This window comes from Pipistrellus kuhlii, unplaced genomic scaffold, assembly GCF_014108245.1.
Source record: "Pipistrellus kuhlii isolate mPipKuh1 unplaced genomic scaffold, mPipKuh1.p scaffold_m20_p_1, whole genome shotgun sequence".
Taxonomy (NCBI): domain Eukaryota; kingdom Metazoa; phylum Chordata; class Mammalia; order Chiroptera; family Vespertilionidae; genus Pipistrellus; species Pipistrellus kuhlii.
Genome location: NW_023425404.1, coordinates 64,464,952 through 64,474,037, shown reverse-complemented (window position 1 = coordinate 64,474,037; position 9,086 = coordinate 64,464,952). Strand labels below are relative to the sequence as shown.

The 9,086-nt window shown below is 40.7% G+C and overlaps 1 pseudogene; it reads right to left on the bottom strand.

Annotated features, from left to right (window-relative positions):
- Window positions 1-1,024: 1,024 nt before the first annotated feature.
- On the bottom strand, window positions 1,025-1,955 carry LOC118726155 (annotated as a pseudogene).
- Between the last annotated feature and the right edge of the window lie 7,131 nt (window positions 1,956-9,086).

Sequence of the window (9,086 nt, the reverse complement as noted above, 5' to 3'; positions counted from 1 at the left end):
TTGCTGCAGATGGCAAGATTTCATTCTTTTTTATGGCTAAGTCATATGCCATTGTACATATGCTCTATTATATTTCTTTTTTACTATTCATCAATGGTGAGCACTGAGATTGCATCTATATCTTGGCTATTGTATATAACGATGCAATAAATATATGGAAGTATAGGTCTTTTCAAATTAGTGTTTTGGGTTTCTTAAAATAAACACCCAGAAGTGGAATTGCTGGGTGTTTATTCTTTGTCTCTTGTTTTAAAGTATATTTTGTCTGATACCCCAGATTTTTGTTTGTTTGTTTCAATTTTCATGAAACATCTTTTCTATCCCTTTACTTTCAGTCTTCATGTGTCTTTTGATCTGAAGTGAGTCTCTTATAGACAGTATATTTAAGGATCTTGTTTTGTTATCCATTCAGCCATATTATGTCTTTTGATTGGAGCATTTAATCCATTTACATTTAAAGTAATTTTGATAAATATGTAGTTATTGCTACTTTGCTTTTCATATTTTGATCTTTTTTTTCTTCATCTTAAAAATGTTTCTTTAGCTCTGACTCAATGGATAGAGCATCATCCTGTGGACTCAAGGGTCCCAGGTTCAATTCCAGTCAACAGCATGTACTTTGGTTGCGGGCACATCCCCAGTAGGAGGTATGCAGGAGGCAGCTCATGGATGTTTCTCTCTCATTGATGTTTCTAACTCTCTCTCCTTTCTCCCTTCCTCTCTGTAAAAAAAATCAATAAAATATCTTTTTTAAAAGTCCTTTTAACATTTCTTAAAATACTGGTTTGGTAGTTATTAACTCGTTTAGCTTTTTCTTGTCTAGGAAACTCTTTATCTGTACCATTCTAAATGTTAAATTTTCTGGGGAGAGTAATCTTCATTATAGGTCCTTTGCTTTTCAACATTTTGAATATTTTGTGCAAATTTTCTGTTAAGAAATCAGCTGGAAATCTTATGGTAACTAATTGCTTTTCTCTTGACACTTTTAAGATTCTCCCTTTATCTTTTTTTTTTTTTTTTTTTGGAAGAAAATCACTTTATTGTAACTGATTTACAAATATCACAAAAGCTGGTTTAAGGAGGCCACACAAATATCTGCTCAGCCCCAAACTGAATTATCATCTTAATGAATTTCTGCACAGTAAGCACACTCTCTTCTACTGCAACTCTGAAGTAAGGAAACTATTATTGATATAGGAGAGTTAACTAGTAGTTTTATATTTCACTATCAATTATATTTTTATACTAAGTTAACTTGGACAGGAGAGATGATTTCCCATTTCTTCAACTTGACCTTCTTGATTAGGCTAATCCATTTGCAAATTTACATTGTTTCAACACCTCCCTGAAACCCTCACAAAGCTTAAGGTCACCTTGGTTCTGGGCACACTCCAAGAACTGTTTCATCTCATAGAGGCACGGGCCAAACTGCTGCTGCTGCTGGTATGCCTGCGTTCCCTGGGGCTCCTGGTAAGTGATGTCAGGTCTTTCAGGCTCAGCATTACTTCCTCCACTGAAGCACTCAGTGGTGGCATGGCCTAGCAGGGGTCCTCAAACTTTTTAAAGTGGGAGCCAGATCACGGTCCCTCAGAGAGCTGGAGGGCTGGACTATATGAACTACTAATTCCTACTGTAACACCTCGGCTGCGCTCACTGCCCAAAAAACCTGGCGGGCTGGATCAGACTCCTCTGCGGGCCGCATGTGGCCAGCGGGCCGTAGTTTGAAGACGTTTGGGTGTGTGGCCTACAGCAGAGCCCACAGCCACACCAGGGGCAGTGGTTGCCATCTGGGCCATCAGACCTGACTGCTGGGGTGCAGGAGCAGGTGCGCCAACAGAAGAGGGTGCAGCTGGTGCTGGCCTGGGTGCAGGTCTCATCTGAGGTTCCTGGCTGGCCGGAGGGGCCATATGGGACATTTGGCTTCAGCTTCCACGCGGCATCGCCACTGCACAGCCGGTCGGTGTCTGCAAGTGCGAAAATCCTAGAAAGCAAGATTCTCCCTTTATCTTTAACCTTTGCTATTTTTTTTTAAATATATTGATTTCAGAGAGGAAGGGAGAGGGAGAGATAGAGAAAGAAATATCAATGATGAGAGAGAATCTTTGATAAGCTGCCTCCTATGCTGGGGATCAAGCCCACACCCTGGGCATGTACCCTGATTGGGAATCGAACCATGAGCCCCCTGGTTCATAGGTTGATACTTAACCACTGAGCCCCACCAGCTGGGCAAGCTTTGTTATATTAATTATGATGTGCCTTGATGTGGCCCTCTTTGGATCTATTTTGTTTGGGACTCTGAGCTTCATAGGTTTGCATGTATATTTCTTTTGCCAGGTTAGGAAGTTTTCAGTCATCATTTCTTCAAATAGGTTTTCAATTCCTTGTTCTCTGTCTTCTCCTTCTCATATCCCTATGGTGCAAACCTATAATAATAAAAGCGTAATATGCTAATTAGACCAGATGTCCTTCCTGACGAACTTCTGGACAAAGCTGGGACTGTGAGAGAAGCCCGGGTTCTGGGTGCCAGAGGGAAGCTGGTGCCAGCAGCTGGGAGTAGGAAGGCCTATTCTTGCACGAATTTTGTACATCAAGCCTCTAGTGCTATTATAATTGATGTTGTCCCATAGGTACCTTAAACTCTTCTCTTTAAAAAAAATAGACATGATTTTATTTTTGCTGTTCTGATTATGTGTTTTTTCTGTTACCTTATCTTCCAAATTACTGATTTGATTGTCTGCTTCATCTAATCTAGTGTTGATTCCTTCTAAGGTGTTCTTCAGTTATTGTATCTTCATTGTTGACTGGTTCTTTTTCTATGGTTTCTATATTCCTCTTTATGCTGTTGACATTCTTACTAAATTCCTTGAGCATCCTTATAACCATTGTTTTGAATTATGTATCAGGTAGATTGCTTATCTCCATCTCATTTAGTTCTTTTTCAGAGATTTCTCCTGTTTTCTCATTTGGGACATATTTCTTTGTCTCCCATTTTTGGCTGCTTCCCTGTGGTTATTTCTATGTATTGGGTAAAGCTGTTCTATCTCCCAGCCTTGGTAGAGTGGCCTTATGCAGGAAGTGTCCTGAGGGGCCCAGTGGCACAATCTCCTTGGTTACCTGAGCTGAGTGCTCCAGGTGTGTTCCTTTGTGGGTTGTGTGTGCCCTCCTGTTGAAGTTTAGTCATGACCTCTAGGGGGATTGACTCTCTAACTGGTTGAAAGGACTGGCCATTACTTCGGTGGAAGAGCTGTTGTGCAGGGGCTTACCCTGCATAGCAGGATTTGCTTTAGCAAGGCCCTAATGCTGAGACTTCCCTTTTAGTGTGTTGTTTGTGGAGGTGGTTCAATGGTACTCTGGTGTGGTCTGAAAATGGCCACCAGGTGTGTTGTTCTCAGGCCTCCAAGACAGTGCAGATCAAGGTAAGCTACTGCCTATGCCCGGCTCGGGGCCATCAGTATGAGCTACAAAGTGATCTACAGATTTTAAGAAAGTTCACAGCATGCGCCAAGGCATGCTATTTATATGGAAAGGCCCCTTGAAGCAGCTACTATGGGCCTGCAACTTGGGTGGTACAGGGTATCAGGAAATCACCAGAATGGGGCAATGTTAGCCAGGATGATGGTGATTCAGATATATCCCCAGCCTGCAACATCAGGAGGAGGGCTCAGCAAAGTAACAATGGCTTCTTGTAAGCACTTCTGTCTGGGAGAAAGCTGTCGCTCTAGGCCTCACCTTGAAGTCAGATAATTCAGTTTCTCCCCATATGTTCCTGGCACATTTTGCACTGCTGCTCTAGTGCTGGAGCTCCGAGTGATTGAGTCTGCCAGCAAGTAAGTTTGTAGGGGCTCTTTAAGAAGAATGCCTGGGATTCCAGAAGCCTCCCATCCCACTCAGCCACAATCTCCACTGGTTTGCACAGTCAGAAGTTATGGGGACTTCTCAGCACTGGAACCCGGGCTTGAGAGTCTGGCATGGTGCTGGGACTCCTCGCTTCTCAGGGGGGCTTCTACAACTAGGATATCCCTTCCTATTTGTAACTGTCACACATAGATGTGAGACCAGCTTGTTCCACAACTGCACACCTCTTACCAGTCTCAACATTGCATCTTCTGCATATCCTTAGTTATAGGGCTTCTGTTCTGCTAAATTATGCAGTTCTCAATGATGGCTGTTCTCTGGTTTAGCTGTAATTTTGAAATGGTTTTGAGAGGAGGGAGTATAATGTTTACTTCCTCTGCCATCTTGACCAGAAGTCTCATATCTTTTAAATCTCTCAAGTTTTCCCTTTCAAGCTAGGTCTTTCTCCCTGCTGACAAGAATGTCTGTATGTACATGTCTGAACAAAAGTTTTAAATGTGATCTCATGGTTTGTGTTAATTTTTTTTCTCTGCCCTCCACCATAAAAACAATATAATCCCAGAAAAATAGTACTCGGTCTAGAATGAGAAGTCACACTGATTCCAGCCAAGTTAAAAAGAACCAGAGGTGATTCACAGCTTTCATATTACATTAATAACAAAGACATGTTTAATGTAAGACATTGAAATATTGAAGTTATTTGCTGCTACCTCAAAAATTAATAATACAGGAGATATTGGTGAATAGGTATTAGGTCATAGGACTCAATGAAATCACTTAGGGCATAAGAATAGAGAAAGAAAAAGAATGACAAAGATGATCTGAGTGAATTAGTTTGAAAAATAAATTTGTTAAAAATTAAATAGACTAGAAGGTGAGAAAGTGCTTGCAAAAAATACAGATGACATTTTCAACAAATTTTTATAAAGGGAAGCAGAGACATGAAGAGGTAATTAGAGTGAGGTTTGGGAAATTTTATTTAACTTGTTTTTTAGGTGAATGATGACACAGAATGCTTGCTTATATGTTGGTAGGAAAAATTCAGTAGAAAGTCATTATTTTAAAATAATATGATAAACGAATTAATGCTCAAATAAGTGTTGAGTATTGTCAGATTTTATATTACAGTTTTTCTATTGATGGTGTTTAATATTCCTTCACCAGGAATCCAAAGAAAGTATTAGAATCCTGCAATGTCAATTATTCTCTTCCCCAATTTCCGGAGGATCGAAGGGAGCCACAAACAATGAATAACAATTAAAATGCCTCTCTACTTATGGTAGTTCAAGTGTGCGATACTCTAGTTCAAAGTCCTCGGGCATCTCCTCCAAGCTCTAAATCCAATTCTTGTTATGTTTAACCTCTCTAGGAAACTGTAAGAATAAATCAAATTGAAGAGTGTGTAAGTCTGGAATCTACTTTAACATCCCTATAGAGTGTCAGAGAGAGCAAAGGGAGAAGGGGATGCATTGATGCTTTTTATGTTACAACACCCCCTCCCTTACCTATATCTTGAGTTATAATGATTCACATTAGTGACTTCCTCCATTGAAGGGGCATCTCGCAAGGGGATGGGTAGAATTGGTCATGAAATGAGAAGTTTCTCTCATTCTCTATTGATGGTGGATTATGCTATTCTCCATGAACAACTCAGTCAGGTTTAACTAAAAATATTTGAAGATGATGTCCTAATCAAATTGAGGCAGCATAGTAAGAAGCTAGGAAAGTTCCTCAGCAAGTGGAATGGGCAAATAATTTGACCAATTTATAGCCAGATTGTGAATCACAAGACCTTATCTTTCCTAACCAAGGACACTTTAAAACAAATGGTTTATACCTCTTCTCCCTAACCAGAAAATACATAGCGTAAATCATCGGGGAGATAAGAGAACAGAGACCAAATTGATGTCATTTGGGTCAGCCAAACCTGAGGATGAAGTCAGGGGAGTAAATAACAAAAACCCGATGAGAGCCTGATAGATCCAAGATAAAAGTGAAGCAGTAAAGCTGACCAGAGAATGATGTCAAGCTTCCCTATATGCTCATTTTGATTGAAGGACACACCTGGGAAATTGATGAATATTCTGTTAAGGCCCTCCTTTAAGACCTCCCCTAGGATTCCTACCCACAGAAGAGTGATAAAAACCTTCAAGACAAAGGATGCCAGCCTATGCCAGCCTCTCTCTCTCTCTGGAGTACTCCCATGCCTTCTCTTGGGCATGAACTTTTTACTTTCTTTCTCCTAAATTCTAAGAGTCTCCATAAGACTTGCAACCAGGGAGAAGCAGGAGGTGACCCCTCATCTTGGTGACTACCTCCTGAACCTGTCTCCAAGGTCCCCTTTTTCTCTGAGCTAACAGCAGCCCCACCTTGGCTCATTTATTTCCTATAATATTTCTAAGGAGCCAAAGCAGAGCACTGCCTATGGTCTCTATTGTTTCTTCTTCTATCTTAAGACCTTCCTTTGATTCACTGTCTCCAGCTCTAAATAAGCATACTCTCAAAAATCACCTGGACTTGTGCTGTGAAATCTTTTCTGCACTAAATCAAGAAATCACACACTACTGGCTGGCTCAAGGCAGACCCACTCTGGGCCCAGACCCTGTCCAGTGACACAAAGACATGGGATTCAGAGTGGAAATTTCAGACACTGAGGCACAGAACCAGGTGAAAGACTCAGGGAGTGATCCTAAGGCCTCTATCTTCCTCACGGTAAAGCTAATTTATATCAAGTTCAGTCTGCTTTGGGGCCCTTGCACATACATCATGTACAGGTTTCTCACTACAAAATCTCTAGAAAATTCCTTTATGATGCCTGTGTTCTCCTTCCCAGGAAGCTCAAATGAGTATTCTCTTTTTAAAGCACACATAACTATCAAATTACTTGACTTTTATTGCAAAGAAAGAATAACTGCTCCGGAATCCAGTGATCATGCTTTTTGGGCAGCTCAAAGGGAATTTCATAATTCAAAATTAATTAGGCAATGAGAGAGAACAGGAGGCATATTTTAGTGTATTAATTCATGCCAAGTTCAAACTCATTCCATTTCTGTTGCCCAGTGTGAATAATTATACCATTAATCCAAGGAAGAAGGAGAGCTATTGTGACTGCAACACATTTCTAAGCAAATAAAGAAAAATGTCATGTATCCCTTTAACTAATGCTCTGAATGGAGCTACATAATAATAATAATTTTATTTATTTATAGGCCATACATTTCCTAGGCTCAATAAACTATAAGATAAGCAAAATGCTAGTTAAAGAAAAAAAACAGAATTTTTCTGTTTCTAAAACAAAACAAAAGAATATATAAGGGAAATGACTGAGCAGAGAGCCTAAAAATTTAAGGAAAACTTGGGAAAAGGCTAAAAGGAAAAGGTAATGATGTGGCTTCTTTATTTCCCTTGCCTTTTCTGAGGCACCCTCTCCGCCTTGTGACTCAGAGGGATAGAAGTTTAGGGGAGGAAAGTTTCATACTCATTTAATCATCTCTGCCCATGACCCCTGATACCAATCATTCTTTGCTGTCAAGATGATACAGGTCAGCCTGAACCTTTTCTTACTTCCAGATGCCTTTCCAGTTCATGTATAGTTTACGTAAGTCTTGGGAAATCAGTGTGGTTTCCATACCTTCCGGGGGTGAATAAAAATGCAGAAGGTGACCTATGTGGGCCTCTCCAGCTTCATAATATTTAAAAGGAGTATGGGGAAACAGAGAGATAACACTATGGGAATGAAATTCCACATTTCCTCTGAGACCAGCAGGGAGGAGGTCGAGGTCCACTGTAGGCAGGGTCCCTGGGTGTCAGCAGTCACAGAAGCCGTGGAAAGCAGTTCACACTGTCACAACACTGGCCCCTCTACAGAACTGTGGGCATGGCCAGGCCTACACACAGCCCTGCCCATTCCTGCCAGCAGAGCAGACTCTACAGCCACAAAGACAGAGAGGGTGAGTTGAGAGATAGGGTAAGGCCTTGTCCTCAATCTAGCATAGTGTCAAAAACTCAACAGGAGCTCTCTCAGTGTATCATTGAAATAAATGAAATGTTCCAAATCTGCCTCTCATTCATTTTTATTTGACTTGGAAAAGGAAAACTCTTCCTCTACTCAAAACAACTTCTGACATCAAATGTGTGAGTTTTCCACTCCAAACAGTTCTCCAATTCTCTCTGAAAATCAGATAGGTGTCCTACAGTTTACTTCATTCTGACTCTAACTACCCAGAGTTAGTGAGACCCCCCCCCCCCCCCAGATTAAGAGTTCAGTCTCGTAAGACTGCTCCCTACTTCAGATTCTAATCGCAAGTTAGTGGGTCCTCAGTTTACTCACACTTCTGTTCTGATTTGGCTGCAGAACAGAGGTTCCCATCACCCTTCCACAGGTCTAATAATTTGCTATAAAAGCTCACAGAGCCCAAGGAAACACTTTACTTACCATTACCAGTTTATTCTAAATGATAACATAAAGGATACAAATGAATAGCCAGATGAAGAGGTACTACAAAGGTGAGGTCTTGGAGGGTCTCTGAATGCAGGAGCTTTTGTCTCCATGGAATTTGGGTTGCACCACTCTCCTGGCATGTGAATACATTTGCCAACTTGGAAGCTCTCAATACTTTCAGTTGAGGTTATTATGGAGGTTCCACTACGTAGGTATGGTTGATTAAATCACTGGCCATTAATGATTAACTCAATCTCTTTTCCCCTCTCTAGAAATCAAGACTTGGGACTGAAAGTTCCCAGCCTCTACTCACATGGTTGGTTAGCCCTGGCAACCAGTCCCTACCCTGAAGCTATCCAGAGTCTTTCAGCTACCAGTCACCTCATTAATATAAACTCAGGTATAATTTAAAGGGGTTTGTGAATAACAAAAGATGCTCCTATCACTCAGGAAGTTCAAGGGTTTTAGAAGCCTTGTGCCAAGAGCCAGGAATGAAGACATATTTATTATTATATCACAGTACCAAACATTCAAAGAAGAATGAAAACCTATCCTTCTAAAACTATCCCCAAAAGCGAAGAGGAGAGAAGACTCCCAAGCAGATTTATGGTCAACCTTATCCTAATTCCAAAACCAGATAAAGACAGGAGGTAAGAAAATTATAAGCCAATATCCATGATGACACACATGCTAAAATCCTCACCAAAATATTAGCAAACAGAATACAGCAATACATTAAAAAGATCATATATTATGACCAAATGGGATTTATTCTGGGGATACCAGGTTG